Below are 19,918 nucleotides of genomic sequence, written 5' to 3'. Positions count from 1 at the left end.
TACATGACAGCAAATTAGCTCATAAGAATGTAAATTCAGATTACTAATAAATGATAAATAATAAAAAAAATAATGCTGGGAGTTAAAAACATAAAAATTAGAATATAGAATACTATAATTTTGTTTAGAACAGGGTGTTGAGGAGAATATTTGGACCGAAAAGAGATGAAGTGACAGGAGAGTGGAGAAAATTGCATAATGAGGAGCTTCATAACTTGTACTCTTTTCCAAGTATAATTAGAATGATCAGGTCAAGGAGGATGAGATGGGCAGGGCATATAGCATGACTGTGGAGAAGATGAATGTATATAGGGGAAAGCCAGAAGGAAAGATACCACTCTGAATACCAAGACGTAGGTGGGTGGATAATATTAAAAAGGATTTTAGAGAGATAGAATGGGATGGTATGGATTGGATTGATCTGGTTCATGATAGGGACAAGCGGAGGGCTCTTGTGAACAGGGTAATGAACCTTCGGGTTCTATAAAATGCTGGGAAGTTCCTGAGAAGCTGCACAATTGGCAGGCTAAATGAATGAGTGAGTGCTGGGAGCTAGAGTACGAATATTATATGCAAGTCCAAACGTCCACACAAATACGTGTGATAATGCGCCTGTATCGTGTAGATGATGCAGTAACAGTGTGCGCTGTCTCTTGGGACCCATGCCTCAGAACGGCTCCCCCACTGCACATATGCTGGTTGCCTAACAAGATTTTTCTTCCTCCCCACACATCTATCATAGCGCTGTGCTGTGCTATCGAGATACGAGGCCCAGCATAAACAGATCCTGTTCCAACAAGCCACAATGCAATTTACGGGTTACGTTTCGAAACTGAAATTCCATTAAGTTTACCGCCGTTCTGATGGATTACACAAAGCAATGCCAATAACGGACCTGTTAAGGCTGTAACATTTTAGAATGTTGGATAACGCACTGTGATGCAGAAAACCACCTTCAGACTTCGTTGGATTTGCACGTTTTCAGTTCCTCACGATAACAAAAAGTGTTTTTTGATATGGCGTCTGGCGTCTATCTGTATGCTTGTAATATTACGGCAAATGTCAATAAAGCAGTAATTATGAATAATAACCGGCAAGTATAAATAATTACCGAAAATGATAATTTTTTTTTTATTTCTCTGCGAATTTACAATCTACTCACTACAGTAAGGAGCAATAAGTAAATTGGTTAAAAGTAGGAACGTGAGTAGAGAATCAACCAGCGTCGATGCTCTTAAACACAATTGATGCTATGTGATAAATTTCGTACCAATAATCACTTTTACGGGTAATTATAAATAGTTGCCTGGTAAAAGGTAAAGATAACCCTGTAACTGGCCGTGGAGACCCATAGGGTTGTGAGATGTTGAGGTTCCCACATTTTCCGTACACTCGGCTAAGAGAAGGCGGTAATTTCGTCAGCCTTACGCGCCGGCCGCCCTTTACCCCCGGGAACATTCCTGGTACTCATTTCTGTTAGAAGCTGAGTCGACCCCAGGGCTTAGTGCGGCTGGAAGGATTAGGTCAATCCATCTCATCGGGACTCGAACCCGCGACCTTCTGGTTTGTAGCATAGTGTCTCAACCAACTACGCTACAATGTGTATTACTCATAATTAACAACGTCCATTGGTAAATGTAATTAAACCTATAGGATTATATTTGTTTAGGTTACCAATCAGTAGCATCCCTCGAAACGCATAGGTTGGTTACCCTGCTCTGTACCTGTTTGTTCGGTTTTCCAGAAGCATTCATGCGTGACAGAAAATATTAAAAATATACCATAAAATTATATTTATTACATTAACAAATAAATGTTGGTAATTTCGAATAATAGCCGTTATTTATTCCTAACGGCCGGTAAAGGCGATTAGTGTAACGAAATTTATCACGTTCATGATGTGTATTTGTACCAACCACCTTACAGTGCATAGAATTTCACCTTTCTCTTCACTACATGTTTCGACACTAATGTGCCATCTTCAGGTGTGGTTTTGTTTACGTCAAACCATTGCACTGCATGCCATTATGTCTCCTTTATAAACACACATCAAGAACATGAATCAGTGCAACAGGACGCTAAATTATAACGAAATTTACCACATTTACCACTGCTTTTGGTACCATACAATTACCGTTTATCATCCGCGATTATCAATTAATTAGTTTTGCCGTAGCACACACACACATGTAGGCATTGACGTGGGCCTCGCCAGCATCTGAACGGTTTGACAGATTTATTTGAAAATTTATGCATCTTAAGTCAGTGTGCGGTGAATGTGAACATCACAGCTCAAAAAATATTGGCCCTTTCGATGGGCATCAAACACAAAAATACGATTTTCTTGAAAAGTATGTGGCAAAGTGTCGTTAAATAAAACTATTATTGTAATTTCATCACTGTAAATAGCCACATAGCCTCTGTTAAATGTAGGGTCTGTATAATATTGCATTTAATTCCATTCACGCCCAGTTAATTCTGCTCCACACACACAGCTTGTGATTTAACTTTCTTTCGAAATTTATTTCTTATTCTGTCACATTTTCGTTTACATATATTTTGTTTTATTGTTAACTCGATAACTGTACAAATGTATCTGAAAACAGGGTTCAAACTCATATCCAGTGATGTAAAGTCAACGTGTGTGACATCTACTGCACTGTCTTGGTTAAAACATGTTTGTGAAACAGTTTGACAGTAATATATTGTTTATAATTTTATTTTATCTTGTCATTTACGCAGGTTTTGTTTATGTCTGCTATAAACTACTTTACTTTAATTTACATTTCATCGAAATCAAATCCATTTTAATATTATCACGTGTAGGGGTTTTGCGCGCGAATTATAAGACGGGTTTTGGACTGGATGATTGCATTTATTAACACCTTATTCACACACACACACAACTCGGACCTACAGGCAATACAGCGATATCGCTGGTATACACATATTACAGCTCATCGTTACACACACACTAGTCGTACTCTGGCAACGGATTTATCATAGTCTCGCTGTCACTTCAAATCACACATAAAGCCTTGCTTCCTTCTTATGACTGCCAATTTTAAAGACACGACTCCATTCAATTCCTCTGACCCCAAGTCCATATCCCGGCAGGCTGGAGTCTCGAAGCTCGACCCTTCACTTCCGAATCTACTGTTCTATATTTGAACGCGTCTTTTGACTGTGTCCTTTTATAACCCCCGGCACGAACTACACAGAAAACACACTCTTTATTTTAAGGAGGCGTGTTTACTGGTCCGCCTAGCTGTGGATGTCCTTCTGATGCATGATCACGCTTCGCGAGAATGTTTTTACTGAGTCGTTGCCTAGCAATGGGTATGTCACAATATTATTCTCCCATTGATGCTCGGGTCTTCCAAGTGGTCCCTTTCCTTCATGTTACGAAACTCATTATGCAGTTTTCGTCAGTTTAATGTTACTTATGCCCACTCTGCTCTAAATACGAGTATTCTCGTCGGGAGCCTAATCTGAAACGCCATCAATTCATGTTGGTCCTTTAACGTTAAGGTCTAAACCCATACAAAAACAACAGATGGAATTGCAGTTTAGTAATGATGATGATAACAACAAGACATTCTAGCAAATACTAATGGCCTGCTTTCTTTTCGCTACATATTGATTATAAAATAAGACTCGGAACGCATGAAAAAAGATGAGTCCAATAATTTTGCTATTGTTACGTGTGTATTTGTTGTCGCGGTAATGAGTTTACCGAGCCGTTGCCTAGCAACGACCGTCTTTTCTGACTACATTATTCCGGCTTTAAAGCATTGGGTGAGCACAGACTAATAGCTACGTAATCTAATAAGCCTACTACTGCTATTTTTTTAAATACAGGAAGTAGGCTACTCATGATGGTAAGCAGGAGCATTGATACTCACCAGGTACCACTCTTCCTTGAAGAGCGGATCCGGAAACACATTATGGGGGCCAATGCCGCGGTATTGCGGCTGGTGCTGCTCTTCTTGCGGGCCGGTGGCACCTGCCCCGAAGAAGGAAGGGTAGTCTCCAAAAGCGGGGAAGTTTGGGTCCGAGTAATCGCGCTTCTTGCGCCGTTTCTCGTGCTGCTGCTGGACCCAGTGTACCTGGGAACACACACCAAGTTCACTACATAACATAACTTAACCTGTATCAAATGGGATAACATGGCTTAGCTCAGCTACAGCGACGTTTCCACGCCCTAGAAAAGTTCCTTATGGTTAAAGGCGCTTTCTCACCTACACAGACTGTAATTTACCGAGACGTCTTCTTGGTGACATAAAACAAAAAACAAAAAACTCCGTGATTTTAGTCGGCAAGCGAACTATACCGACCGAGCGACCGCCGCTTGTCGGCGAAGTTTAGTGCCAACTTTTGCGGACAGAGGGTGTCACGTGGTCAGCGCAATTAATCTAATTTCGGTTTTGTAGACCGGAGCCGCTATTTCTTTGAAATAGCTCCTCAATTATCATCACGAGGCTGAGTGGATCGAATTTTTTCGTTAACCCTGATATGCTGATCTCATATTTGGACTAAGAAATTCCCATCATGCCACAGATCTGTGTATTGCGACTCGGTTCTTCTTCATTGTAATACAATAGTACACTCCTCTCGTGTTATTCTTAGCATTTATTTGGCGTTTGCACTGTTCTCTGTTACGTCTTACACTAGAACAATTTTCTAGTGTTATTTGTAACTGCTATTGTGTTCATCCTCTGTTCTATTACTTTATGTTTTTGGCATATCCTGCGTTCTTTTTTTTTTTTTGTTACATGCTGTAGTACTTCTCTTTAAACGAGTTTTTTTGCTATGTTAAAGCTCTTTAATAAGTGTTCAACGGAACCGAGTTATCAAAGCATATCACATTTTACGTTTGTAAAATGTTACGAGTGACTAAGTATACAAAGCTACTACAAAGATGACGCATAACAATTTATATCCCAAACTTCCACAATTCGGTGGTGATTGTTAACATTTCTATTTTTACACTACATTACAGAGCATCCTGTCTCTAAAGCTCATCACGTAATGGCTTCATGGAAAACATTTCAAATTAAATTACGTGACGTCCAACATCTTCCTCAATAAACGTGCTGTCATCTAAACTTCTGCATCGGAGTGGTTACCACGGAGGTCCCCTAACGAACCCCGATGCAACTTGATACGCTTCCAGTTGTACTTACGGTTATTGTTGGGCCGCGCTCAAGCGGTTAGTCGCTGGCTTCCCACCGCGGCGGTCCGGGTTCGATCCCGGGCCTGAGCAAGTGGGATTTGTGGTGGACAAAGTGGAGCTGGGGCAGGTTTTCTCCGTGTACTTAGGTTTCCCCTGCCAATCTTCATTCCACCAATTGCTCCACAATCACCCTCACCTATCATCTGGGGCTGGTACAATAGGCCAGAAGTGGCCGCAGTACAAGGGACTTAGTCCCACCCCACTAGCAATAAAAAGATACGGTTGTTGTTATCACCTTCGAGCACAGGTTCAGTAATCACGACACTTCAATCATCAATGGTTTGTTTTAATACTGTCAGCTTCTTCCTTCACCACAGTTTCAGTAGTTGCCAAAGGAAAGTTACGTTGCATGCAGTGGCTCAAGAGTACAGTGATATGAGACTTTTGATGATCTCACGTCGGAGACCATGAAGACTGCCTTCTGGGATATGACGCCCTACAGTCTGGTAAGACTGTAAGGACGTTTCAGAGGCGTGTGTTGCTTCAAACTTCAGGTTACAGTGGAATATTTCAGAACACAAACTTCAGTACAGTCAACTTAATTTCATGAACTGTTTCGACTGGTTTCAGAAATATTATTAGCATAATTATTAATTAGCCGGTCACGGTAGCCGAGCGGTCTAAGGCATGAAATGTCTTCGCTCGCTCGGAAGCCGGGATAGTGGGTTCGAATCCCACTCAGGGCATGGATGTTTGCGTGCGTTTTTCTGTGTTTGTGTACAGGTAGAGGCCTTGCGACGAGCTGATCACCCGCCCAAGGAGTCCTACCATATGTCTAAGATCTAGTAAAACCGAAGTGAAACGGAGAGTTTCATGGATGTAGGCCTAGGTCCACTGGGGCTGTAGTGCCAATGAAAAAAAAAATATTAATTAACGGCTATAATCATTATCAATAGTTGGTGTGATTGCAATAATTTGATTATTATTGCCTAATTAATACAAGTTGTCTTCTTACGTCCTTTTTATGCGTTTGTTTTGTTTGCCTCTTTGCTGGTGAATACTTTGTATTTGGCCCTTGTTCTGCTGAGTAAGCATGTAAAAAATGGTAAAACTCTCCCTGTAACAGGCCGCGGAGGCCCATAGGTTTGTGAGACGTCTAGGCTCCCACATTTTCTAGACAATTGGCTCATAGATGGCGGTAAGGTTGTCAGCCCTAAACACCGGCAGCCCTTTACTCCCAAGAATATTCGTGGTACTCATTTCTGTTAGAGGCTGAGTCGACCCTAGGGCCACAGTGCGGCTGGAAGGATTAGGTTAACTGAAGAATCCAATGCACTCATTGGGATTGAAGCCGTGACCTTCCGGTTTGAAAGACAGTGCCTCAACCAACTACGCTACGGGCGTGCCCCCTGAGTATGCATGTAAACAAGGGAAAGAAACGAAATATTTGCAGTTGTACTATTAACACCGCAGCAATTTTGCTGTTACGGGATATGCAGTGTTCCCTTCAAATGCTGCGTGTAGTGAAGGCGGAGGACCAAGAGATATGTCTTGATCCGGACAAGAGTAGCTGAAAACCCTAAGCAGGCCAACTCCTAGCTCGACACAGTCAGCTACTTGCAGTTCTGAAACTTGCACTGGAACGGACTTCCGGGTTTTAATGGAACGACTGTCAGGAGGATGGTGACACGAGGACGGTACAATAGCTGACAGAAACATTTCCGCGCCACTGACTTCCTATTTGTTTCGTCTGAAGCCAAGTTGTCATGCCAAGACTCAAACTTCGCTAGACAATGGCCCCCGGTTCTATTGACAGAATGCCTCTTCCTGAGGGGAAAATTTTACTTTCTTGAGAGATGTGTTAAGAGGACGAGGGTCCTCAAATAGGGCGAAGCTCCTTTCTGGCATACCGCCATCACTAGGGTGCCTAATTCATAATCAGAGAATTTTTTCCCTTAAGTTTCAGTTAACAAGTTACGTCTTCCTTGTAACTTACTGTTAAGGATAGGGAGAATCGCATTAAACCCCACGAGTTGCCACAGCTTTCTAATTTTTTACAGAGCTGTACACGTCAATCCATATCTAACAGTCTGAAACTGAACAGATAATTTCTGGACATATTAATTATTTACAATAGTAACAACCCTGAGAATATTCGGACATAACCAATGACAAAAATTCGTTAAACTTGGTATGAGCACAAACATCTGAACACCTCTCGAGCTTCGTTGATTTAAGTTGTAGAACATATATTGTACCTGCACTAAACCGTATGGTTTTCTGAGATGGGAGTAACATTTAACCCTTTGAAGCCTCACTGAAGGTTGAGATTTCTGCAGCTACGCCGTGTGCTTGCTGTATAGGAAAGAGGGTGTCGATAATATATCGACATCTGACCATATGCGAATATTCAACGTGTCGCTTATAGTCCTATAACGATATAAGAGAGATAAGGATATAGAGTTATACAGTAAAAGAGACAAAGAAACAGCAGTATGAAGAATTATATCATTTGGAATATAACGCCTTGTAATCCACTGCAAGTCAACCGACGTTTCGGAGGAATATATTGACTCCATTTTTTGGGGTCAAATAAACTAAATAAGAAAGCAGCATACGAGCAGATCCCTCTTCTTTGACCATGAAGATGGAGGCGACGTGCTTCTCCGAAACGTCAGTTGACTTTCAACGGACTAAGCGGCATTATATAACACTTCATAACCATCGCTGTAAGAACCTCAAATACTGCATAGCAATATCAAGGTTGAATTGCATATATCTTAGAATTAAATATTAATAAGACTTCCGCGCCATGTCACTGTTCACTGTTCTGTCTCATATGGATTACTGATAAAGCACCGTCCTTATGTAGGAGAAATTTCATATCGCTGAAAATTATGCGAAAGAACAAATATTGTACGCGCATTTCCACATTGAAATTTACGCTTTTGAAATATTTCTTCTGGAAATAAGTTATCCTGGTAAGAGATTTTTACGATTTTCCTCAGTTCCTCCAAGCAAATATTGCGATAGTACCTTAAATGAAGCAGCGATTATTTCTCTGAAATGTTTCGAAAGTCATCACCATTATCATCTTGCCAATCGACCCTACGGGGTCCTGTCCTCTGAGCTAGTGACAGTGTGTTCAAATAAATCACATGTAAGAAGAAACACATATGTAAATTTATTCGAGTAGGAAATTGTACTAAGATGAAATTCTACGTTAAATAATTATTCATTCTACAGCTCCCCAGACTGCCTACAAAGACGGAAGCAGATACAGGTAGGTAGTTGGGGAAAGACAGGTCTTCCAAGAACCCCTCTAACTGCAAGGAGCAATTCAGGAACGTATATATTTAATTAAATGGCATAAGTACAATATATATACATATTCCCGGAATGGTTCTGACGCGATATCGAGCATGAATGGCGCCAGATGCTTATTAACAAATTGGCGGAGGCAAGATATCTCGTTACATTCTTTTGAGTACAAGAATGTCTATCTTATTTGCGTGCTTTAATTAAATTCTGAACGGCAGATGCTTAAATTTAATATAGATTGTCGCACCAACAAACAGCGTTAATTTACACAGCTTCTCTTTGATAGATTTAATAAGCGAATATACGAACCCAACACCTCGCACCTCTCTTAATTACATTATCCCATTAGGGACCATAAATCCACCTCCACAAGATATACACGCCCACCAGAAAACAGTTCTAACGACATAAGCAATAGTACACCTGTACACTACCGTAGTGACTGCTGTCATCTTTAACAAGCTGCAGCGTTCATGATTACCCGAAAATAACAGAGCAAACATCGTCTTACTGATATTCTTCGGGCACCACTAAATAATATAGCAGTATCTTGAAATCGACTGATTTCCTTCTACCTTTGAAAATACAAAATATCAACAGCATTATTTCATTAACTGGCAAAAAATGGAATGACAGAAAATCTACGCGGAATAAGCTTTCTCGAGAAGCTACCAGTGACTGAGTCAAAATGTTTCCCTCCTACTATGGAACCCCAAGGTCAATCATCACCCTAACATCAAGTGTACTATCTTCTGGGATGTACCGCCGTGTAGTCCGCTGAAAGTCAACACACGTTTCGGAGGAACATATCGCCTCCCTTTTCAGGGTCTAAGAATGAGAAGATTGTACTCTTTACAACCACGCGTGTGAGAACCTCAAATCGTGCCCCCTCATATTACCGTATTTACGCATGTATAGGCCGCGTGCGTGTATAGGCCGCAGCACAATTTTCAGACAGAAATTATAGAAAAAATAATTTTCTTGGAATATTATTTCAGGAGTAGAACACCCTGTATTACTAATTATGAATATATATTTTTTTAAATGAAGTGTGATTTCGAATATTTCGAATATAAGCCGAACCCCAGTTTTCCTCTCGAAATTTTGGCAAAAAATGTGCGGCCTATACATGCGTAAATACGGTATATTACTTTAAGATTCATCATTACATTATCCTCGCACCTGCAACCCCCAAGCAGCCTTTTCTCTGCAGGTTTTCTGGTCTAAATTCTAAATAAATTCCCTACTTCAACAACAGAGGCTACAAACTGGACGGCCGGGGGTTCCTTTCCCGGCAGGGCAAAGATTTTTCTCTTCTCCGTAGCGTACAGACCGGCTCTGTGGCCCATGAGTACCGGTGGATTTTTCCCGGGTTTAAAGCGATCAAGGCGTGAAGCTGATCAGCCACCTGCATCTAGTGCAGAGGTCAAGAATGGTGGAGCTATACCTCCACTACCCCATAAGTTTTCATGGCGTGGTGCTTAACTAATTGAGCACTGCGTCAACTTTTATTTCTTTCAATAACATGCGCTACATGCCCACTTTATCTCACAGTACTTCCTCTACTCAGCGTCATAATGAAATGTGCTTAACTAAGTGCGACGCCATGAGGACGCATGGGGGAATAGAGGTAGAGTGGTCAGACCCACACTCCGACGTCCTCGCGCCCGATGCACACGGGACAGGTTCGGTAGGTCTGGACACCGCGGAGAATATCCCTTGCCGCTGCCGATCGAGCCCATAACCAAGGCTCTGTTTAGACTGAGCTATGCCGGGTCTTAGACAGGAATTGGGAATCAGAGGACATAAGACATCCAGACTCCCCGGCATCAGGATCGTCTTCTGCGACTGTTTACAATTTTTATTTATAGCAAACCATACTGTGTCGAATGGTATAGCAATTCACGAATGAATCCAAGGGGATGTGGAAGGAAGTCTCTGTCACCTAACCGACGTCTGCCGGCGGTACTGAAGAAAACTACGGAGGAAACTCTCAAGAGAATCTGTGTCCTTGACGAGATGTGAATCCGCCCCTCCCAAACACAAGCCAGAAGTGTAGTAATGCGGGTTGAGGTGGGGGGAGAAAGGAAATACTTAGGCCTCTTCCACTCCTTACTGCGATATAACACGGATAGTGATGTTGAGTGCATTAAGTTGCACAGATGTGGTGGGGACCACTGTTCTTTCCAAACTGGACCCAAAGTGCTCTGTAAATAGTGCCCCAGTGGTACCTGAGTTATACTGTGATGTCACAATTTCATACGCTATAGGAAATAGAACGGGGGCACGCGGTAACATAATTGGTTGAGGCACTATGCTTCAAGCCGAAAGATCGCAGGTTCGATTCCCGATGAGGTCACTGGATTTTTTTCAATTTACCTAATCCTTCCAGCCGCATTATGGCCCTGGTGTCGATTCAGCCACTAACAGAAATGAGCACCAGGAATCTTCCTGGAGGGTAAGGGGTGGTCGGCGCGTAAGGTTGACGTCCTCACGGCCATCTGTGCGCCGATTGTCTTGAGCAAGGGTCTCCAAAATACGGCCCGCGGGCTTACATCCGGCCGCGAAAGAATTGTGCAGAAATGCGCCAATTGAACTAATTTTCCAATGAGTACTAGTAAAAAAAATACTTATTGATAGATTTCAAATTCATTGAGATTGTGTTTAAAATATACTGATATTCCATATTATATTAATATTAATGTTATTCACAATTTTACTAATTCTGGACCGTATACTGTGCGGTATTTCTTCGTACATGTTCGGCCTCGATCAGCAGTGTCACTTCGTGGCAATGTAGGTAGCGCGAGAAGTTCGTTATTAGCCGTCTTGTGCACAAGATTTCTTGCAGTGCTGCAGTGTAATTGTAACAGATCATCATCACCGCCGGTGTCGTACTTATTACCATTTTTGTATTAAAGGAAACTTATGCCCAGTTTTGCTCAGAGCAAAGTTGATACTTCTGGAAAGCCAAGTGAAAAAATTGTAACTTTGTTCGTATGCTATACTGTGCAGAGTTGCAGAAAAAGGGTGAAGCTGAATTTCCTTCCTCGTTTGCAAATTTAGTCATTTCAGATCTGAAAGAACAATTTCGGAAGCGATTTGCTGATTTGAATGCCAGTGCTCAGGAAATTAAGATTGTTTCAAAATCCGTTTGACTGTGATGCTGCAGATGTTCCAAGTCAAATTCAAATGGAAGTTATTGAACTTCAAAAAAATTATCATATTAAAGACAAATACAAGGAAGGAAATTTGATCGAATTTTATAAATTTCTGAACTCTGGGCAATTTCCAAATTTAAAGAAACTGCTTTGTAAATTTATCTCCATTTTTGGGACTACATATCTGTGTGAACACACTTTTTCCCAGATGAAGTACATCAAGTCGAAATACAGGGCAAATTTATCCGATGAACATTTAAAGTCGCTACTTGTGATTAGTGTTTCAAAATTTGAACCTCAATTTAATCAGATTTTAAGAATGCAAAAAGAGTTCATTCATTCACATTAATTGTTTTATTATAATTTGTGATGAAAATATGAGCATTTCCTGCTACTGTCTGTTGTCATTAATATACTATAATTTATTCTCACGTACTTTGTATTTAGTTTATGAAATTCTGTGCTTTCCATTAAACTCATATACCTAGAGTTATTAATTCCTCATCTTATTCGGCGCGTTGAAAGTGCTGAATTACCTAATGTGGCCCGAGTTTCGAAAAGTTTGGAGACCCCTGGTCTAGAGAAAATGTGGGAGGCTCGACGTCTCACAAACCTATGGGCCTGCACGGCCTGTTACCTTTACAGGAAAGAGAGCTTAACTCCTTCGGTTAATCACAGGCATAACAGCGAGAAATATTTTGGAAATTCTCCATATTCTTGTCTACCTGAAAGAAACACGACGTTTCGGAAACTGACTCTGCTTTCGTCAACATGTAAAACTATGAAAACTACTCCTTTGGGTCCATCGCAGGGACGTACTCTCTGTCGTCATTGGGAACAGAGTAAGTTTCATATTTTTACCTGATCACGGAGGCAGAGCCAGCATCCGAAACGTTGCATTGCTTAACTAAAACGAGACTATGTAAAATGCTTAAAATAAGTGTTGATGCAGGCTTAACAACACATACCCTCGGCACTAACCCTCAGACTTACCCCGTTTCGTGTCCGTTTGCTTGCGAATTTCACCAAGCCAGATACTCCGACACACAGGATTCCTATTATAGGACGCTGCCTTGTTTCTAAATGTCGCTTCTGTGATATGAATGGGGAATTTGGCCCTGAATCTCAGAGAAGAATAACAACACAAAACGTCTTCAGATCAATGTCAACGACGCCGTTCATGATGTGAACTGAAAAAGGACATTGGATATCTCATAGAAGACTTAAAAAGTAAAAGTAAAAGTAAGTAAAGCTATCCCTGTAACAGGCCGTGGAGGCCCATAGGGTTGTGAGACGTTGAGGTTCCCAGAGCGATGGGTATGTAAGTAATTAAAGCTATCCCTGTAACAGGCCGTGGAGGCCCATAGGGTTGTGAGACGTTGAGGTTCCCACATTTTCTAGACAATCGGCTCACACATGGCGGTAGGGTTGTCAGCCTTGCGCGCCGGCCGCCCGTTACCCCCAAGAATATTCCTGGTACTCATTTTTGTTAGAGGGTGAGTCGACCCCAGGGCCATAGCGGGACTGGAAGGATTAGGTCAATTGAAAAAGTCCAATGACCTCATCGGGACTTGAACCCGCGACCTTCCGGCTTGTAGCATAGTGCCTCAACGAACTACGCTACCGCGTGCCCCCACCTCATGGAAGACTTAAGGTTTAAATCGCTTCTGTCAATACAGCAATGTTAGTGTTATGTCATGTCAAATATCAGCACTGAAGTATTTAAGGCGAAGACATTACATTGCCTAGCATGTGGTTACCGGTGTTTCGTAGGAATATACTGTGTTCATCTTCATGGTGAAGGGGGTGGGAAATGTGTGACGGAAGTGGCCAGAAAAACGGATCAAGTTTCTGAGACGCTATCTATACCAAATATAGCCGACACAATGTTTTTGTGGTGGCCGGTGAAAGGCCGTCGTTACTGTTCTGTTTAGGCCACCACAGCTGACTGCGTTTTTGCTTCCTACCGCTACCTCACAACTGAAAGCGTGATAACAATCTTAACAAATGGAAACAGGAGGGGAAACAAATTCTGTATTCTGCTGTAGGATCATATTTTGCTGTATTTCATTTCTCTGAGTACTACAGCGCTTCTTCGTTGTGTTCTTCTGTTCCCCTTTACAAATCTAATTTCGTTACTTAGTTATACAATTTTTAACTGATGAACGAATTTCCATCACATAAATCTTTCATTATTTCATTTAACAATTTCCATTTTAAATTAGGGATCCATATGACCTTTGAAACTTAAAGGGGAAGCACAACGATAACCCCAATATACACGTAGATTCCTTTACTTCGAACAAGGCGCAATTCATTAGGGAAATAGCCCTACCGTATTCATTATTAAACTTTAAACATAAATTTATGGTGTAAATATTCAAAACAGCTGTGAACACTAAACTACGCTACAGATCATTGAATGGGCTGTGTCGTTGCACCCGAAATGTTGATCTGGTGTGATGCAATGACGGATAGAGCGCAGCACTGGAAATGGGACGCGAGTGTATCGCACACTTTCAGGAAACAGTTCTCTAGAAGATTTTTAATATTGTCGATTCATTATAACAATATTATTTTGCACCTTCTTCATTGCCTGATGTTTAGAGTATACACAAAACTCCTCAAACTTGTCTCTATTTCCAGAACTTCGTTTAGCCTGTTTAAACATAGCCCCACCTTGGGCTCAGAAGGAATTATTTCAGTTCATTCAAAAAAGACACTGAATGTTCACAGAGCTAAGGGACATTTGATAACTCACGTGAGGAATGTGCATAGTGTGCATTTTATTAGTGCGTTTTACATATTTTTTGTTATTACAAGTTAACACTTGTAATTAGCAAAATGCAACAGATTCACTATGTGGAATACAGTATAAATAATTTTATAACTATGTACGGTAGTAGTTTAACACAGTAAGTGTTTAGTGTGTAAATTTAAGATGTTAAGAAGTTAAACCTTGGCCTTCATGACTTCCAGGAAACAGGTTTAATTTTGGAAAAGACTCTCAGGTGTGGCTGGTGTGTATAAAGACATAATATGGAATTAAAGATTTATTTGAACGTGGGTAAGATAATTCTCACTCAATATGGCCACGATAAGTTTACAGCAATTACAGATAATCGGAGACTGGATTACGTCAGCTTAGTTCAACGAGCAACGGACTGGAATGCCCTCGGAAGACTTGGGGCCTGCTTATGGAACTTTCCCGTTTGAGTAGGGATGTACTTAGTTCACGTTCATTCAGACTCGGTAGTGGCAGCAAGTATCCATTTTAATATTATCAACGGATCCCACGACTATCGTTATAATACGTAGGAAATGGTGATTGATATAATGTAGTAACCACATATGGTAGCAGCGGCCATGACATAATAGAACAGGCAATGTGAGAGGCTGATCCCCCATTCTGGGAGTTCTACTAGGTACCCAAATTATACCTTGCCTATAGCCCTTTCTGACTCAGAACTAACAGAAGACATTTTTTCACATATGTTCCGTATAATGGCTTCCATAAAGTGATCAGATTATTTTAAACATGGTCACTATATTCGTGAGAAAAATTCCATGAAAGTAAATCAATTTTTAATTTGACCGGACTACGTACGCATTGTAGCACTGCAGAAAGGAATCTTCAGGCATGTTACAAACTAACGCCAAAGCTAACTAATGAATAAGCTATAAGACACAGCTTCAATTCCATTTACGTAATTACAGATGAGCATATAAGTTAGAGCACAATATCGCATGGTGCAGTACTAAATATACTTCATCACCAGATCAACAAAAGGAAGTCTCATTTCGAATGTGGCTCCTTGGTCCGATTGGGAACCCTGATATAACTAGTGTGTTACAAGATAATAATAATAATAATAATATGTTAATAAACAAACGAAAGAGTCAGAAATAAAACAAAATGTTATTGCTATACAAAATCTTAATTTGAGAGCAAAATCATTTATGGATGTTGCGCAGGAAACTACAGAATTCGAAGCATTTGCATGTGCTTGGCGCCTTGGAAATCTTTCAAGTATGATCTCTCATATCCGTTGTACTTTACAAATAAATCGATAACCGGGTCTTCATGATAATATTACAAGTTTGTCCTGGAATTTTCTTTGGTGGAATATCACAAAGGTAAGTAGTGAGTAATTCTTAATGACGCGAAAATAGAATTACGAAACTTTTATGAACAAACAAGAATTTTAATAAAGATTAGCTGCTACAAAACTTGTTTCGAAAATCTTCCGTTCTTCTTGCTTAAGATACATAATCGCTTAACAAGATTAGTTACAGCTGCTCGTGCCTCGCCGCCCCGTATGTCTCATTCTCGCTTGTGCACTCAGTACAGAGATATAAGTTGGGCGGGATGCATTTCACAAGGGACTTTCATATCTACGTCTTCGATCAGGACCCATAAACACAGCAAAATATATCACGCCTATCATGAACAAGAAGCAAAAATATCAACTTCATTCGTACTCGCCTGTTTAACGAGATGAATAATTGTGCATAAAATGACTTTAACAGGTGAAATGAAGGGTTCATTTTCTGTTTTAGAAATAGCAAACAATTATAACATTATTGCTTCTATCTCAGTTATTTTCTTTACTAATTAATCTACCCATAAATTTCTAAACAAACTGTTAGTCACAGAAGGGATAAAGAAGAGAGTGTTAGCAGAAATAAATGAGCGGTTTGTGTGTGTGTGTTTTTTTTTTGTTTCTCCACTCTGTCGCGATTTCTGGGATGTGTTACAGTTCACTACAGTAACTTCCTACATTCCTGATAACTAGAATGACATTCGGGTGGTGACCCGATTAAATTCATTCAACCTCCCGATGTGTTTCGAGTGAACTACTTAAACTTTCGATGTGCCCCGAGCGAATCGTTTCACACTTCTCAAGTGTCCCTAGAGAACTGCTAAAAACTTTCTACGTACTGGACACAACTGCTTAAAGCATTTTATGCACCCAAAGTAAACTGCTTCGAAATGTTTATGTGCCCCGCATAAATTCCTCGAAACGTTCGATATTCCCCGTTTGAACTGAATGTGCCCCAAGCAAATTGCGAGTGGGCTGCTCTGACATTCCATGAACCTGGCAGAATTGCTTCAAATTCTTCAAATATATTGCTTCAGCCTTTCGCTGTCTCCCAAATGAGTGTGTTCAAACTCTTTTATGTGACCCGAGTGAGTATGTTCAATCCTATATACATTATGTGAAAACGCTCAGCCTTGTTATGAATTCCGAATGAATGTTTTAACTCGTTTATATGTTTCAATTCTGTTTCTTCAACCGTTTTAAGCATCTCACGCGAATATGTTCAGTCTTACTGCATATTCCGACCGACAGGCAAGAATCAAATTGAATATTTCTGAAAGCAGTTCCCAGGCCTAATCATTTTTCTTATTCAGTCCGCTATAAGAGATGTTTACCAACGACAAGCCAAATCACTGGAACTGTGAAGGTGACTTCGTCCACTCTGTTTGTAACCGTTGCTTGCCATTCACCAAATGTAAGCAATACCAACGGACACGTGTACTTACGTCCTTTGGGACATGGCTACAAGGAAGTTATCTACGACTTGCCTCGGCTAGATCCATTGCAGAAGCATCATTCTCGGAAGCCCAGCACACTGCACATCGAAATCACACCCCAGTGGTAGAGGTCATTACTTTTATGGTGATTCGTGACCGGAAGTAAACTTCATGGAGTGCAGCCATTACATGTAACATTCATAAACTTTTCTGCAGCCACCACGTGAGGAAGGAGTACATAGAACCAATCGTAGCGCAAGCTCTATACATTTACAAGGATACAGAGAATAAACAATCCTTGAGGTTTGGGTATTCTAGTTGGTTTCGTAGCAGCTTCAAAGAAAGGGAACTCGCTAATGACGTACGGATGTGGCATCCAATAGGAGCGCCAGACAATGATGCAGAGGTTAGTTGCTGCGGATAGTGGACACAGCGCCGCTCTCCAGGGTTTCGCTTACTAATTAGGGGAGATTACATGGACGGCACAACAAATGCAACTGTTGCTACAGACCAGGCGGCTTTCATTCAAGACAGTTTCCCTGTTTTCATTACATTGCAGTGCAATTTGCCTGAATAATTTGTGAGGACGATTATAGAAAAAGAAATACACAACCATACACAGAAGAACTGCGCACAGCTAGATAAACTTTAAAGCGGCCTCCGTAGTCTAGGGGTAACGTTCCCACCTCATGACTCAAGGTATGCGGGTTCAAACCCGGCGGAGGTCGTGGAATTTTTAAGGGCGGAAAAATTCAGGGAACAAGTCCTCCGTGGGTCCTGTGTCGTAGATTTACGGCACGTAAAAGATCCTCATGCCTCTAGGACACCTCTGAGCAAAATTAGGCAACAATTTCCCGCCCAAGTAGTTTTCAATGCCTCTGGTAGATGGGGGAAATATCAGGTACCGACGGCCGACCTCATTGGCTGAACGGGGCTGATAGCACGCACCAGTACTGGTAGGGAATGGCGACAGTAGAAATTAAACGGGCACGCACAATGGACCAATAACTGGTCTAAGTGCATGGGAAAACCCACCCTCTCTAATAATAATAATAATAAAATAGATAAACTTTAAATAAAGCAATGAATAATTGAATAATAGGAAACTAAATAAAGAAAACATCGTGACCATAAGTAAATAGCATAAAGACAGAAATAAATATATCTAGCATCACTGTACAGATCAGTAACGTTAAGCAGCGTTTATAAGGGCCGTCAGTTTTGTCATGTGATCATCTGTTCAACATATGCTACTTGAATTATTGCCGAATATTGCATCCAAGGGTCAGGTCACGCGTTAAACGTGTACTCAATCGAAGTTCTCCGATACACTAACAGTCTGCAATCAGTGTGACATAGATGGTGCTGACGTTTGTTCCGATGAGACTCTTAGTGTTCTCTATACAGGTTTTGCAAAGTTGCTTCATACAATTTCGTTTTTTTCTTCTGTCAAGTAGTTGATGACTCTCTGCCGAAGTTCTGTCATTTGTATACTTAAACTGGAATGGGGGATTAGGAACTGATCATGGTATCATCCATTCTTTTTTTATTTATTGCTAGTGGGGTGGGACTAAGTCCCTTGTACTGCGGCCACTTCTGGCCTATTGTACCAGCCCCAGATGATAGGTGAGGGTGATTGTGGAGCAATTGGTGGAATAAAGATTGACAGGGGAAGCCGAAGTACTCGCAGAAAACCTCCCCCAGTGCCATTTTGTTCACCACAAATCCCATTTGGCCAGACCCGGGATTGAACCCGGGCCGCCGCGGTGGGAACCCAGCGACTAAGCGCTTGAGCTATGGCGCGGTCCATCAATCATGTTAGTCCCCTCCCCTGAATGAAATTATACGAGAAGATGAACCAGCCAACAGGGATACAAAATGTTCTTTCTGCTGGGATGATACGATATCAACTTCTCGATACGTTTTAATTTATACTTGAACTGCAGGGAATCGAAATTTAAACTGTAATATCGTACGCACGAAACAGTTACGGTGAGGAAAACCAATATAGGCCCTGGTCCGTATCCTGCGCATTGCAGTACACAGTCCTCAGTGTTAAACGTTAGATATGAGGGCCAGAACCGCGTGACCTTCTCTTCAATTTATTATTGACTCTTCACCGGGAGCGATTAACAAATGCAATTAAAATAAAATCAGAACAGAAATGTCCACACTCCAAAGCACATGATGGAATATTTCACGTGTGTGTACTCAATGCATGAGTAATTATGAGGACCAAGAATTCAGGAATTTAAGGACAACAAACACTTCCTGCTTGCTACCTTGCAAGGATGGGAGGCCGCATCGCGCTTGAGATAATTAACCTGAGTAGAGAAACGTCTGCTGCAGTGTCCTGCAAACATTTACCATATTCCAAAGCAAGTATCTAGGTAAGGAATTGGCAACACCTGGCAGCGGGCCTCACATGGCCCGACAGCAACTTAAAACGGACCAGCACAAATATATTAAGATTGCAATACAAAACACCGAATTCTTTGTTTTCAGCCTACACTTACACATACTTGTACACTACAATTTTTCTCTACACTTACACATTTTGTGTTTAGCTATGTGCAGCTAACATGACATGCCATGACATGATCTGATCTGAGGTTCTCACAGCGGAGGTTACGACAGGTCTCTTTCTGAGATATAACGCCATGCAATTCATTGAAGAGTAAGCCAAGTATCAAACAGGCATTCAGAATGTCTGGCCCGAAG

General features: G+C 41.1%; 1 protein-coding gene across 2 annotated transcripts in view; it reads right to left on the bottom strand.

Annotated features, from left to right (window-relative positions):
- Positions 1-4,106, bottom strand: part of LOC111864742 (furin-like protease 2) — a 372,580-nt gene extending 368,474 nt beyond the window's left edge. For both annotated transcript variants that reach the window (XR_002842847.1, XM_023852235.1), the window contains exon 1: positions 3,906-4,106. The gene's annotated coding sequence lies outside the window, so the exon portion shown is untranslated. The remainder of the gene's footprint in view (positions 1-3,905) is intronic.
- Positions 4,107-19,918: the final 15,812 nt, after the last annotated feature.

This window comes from Cryptotermes secundus, unplaced genomic scaffold (assembly GCF_002891405.2).
Source record: "Cryptotermes secundus unplaced genomic scaffold, Csec_1.0 scaffold780, whole genome shotgun sequence".
Lineage (NCBI taxonomy): Eukaryota > Metazoa > Arthropoda > Insecta > Blattodea > Kalotermitidae > Cryptotermes > Cryptotermes secundus.
This window is presented reverse-complemented; position numbering and strand designations above follow the sequence as displayed.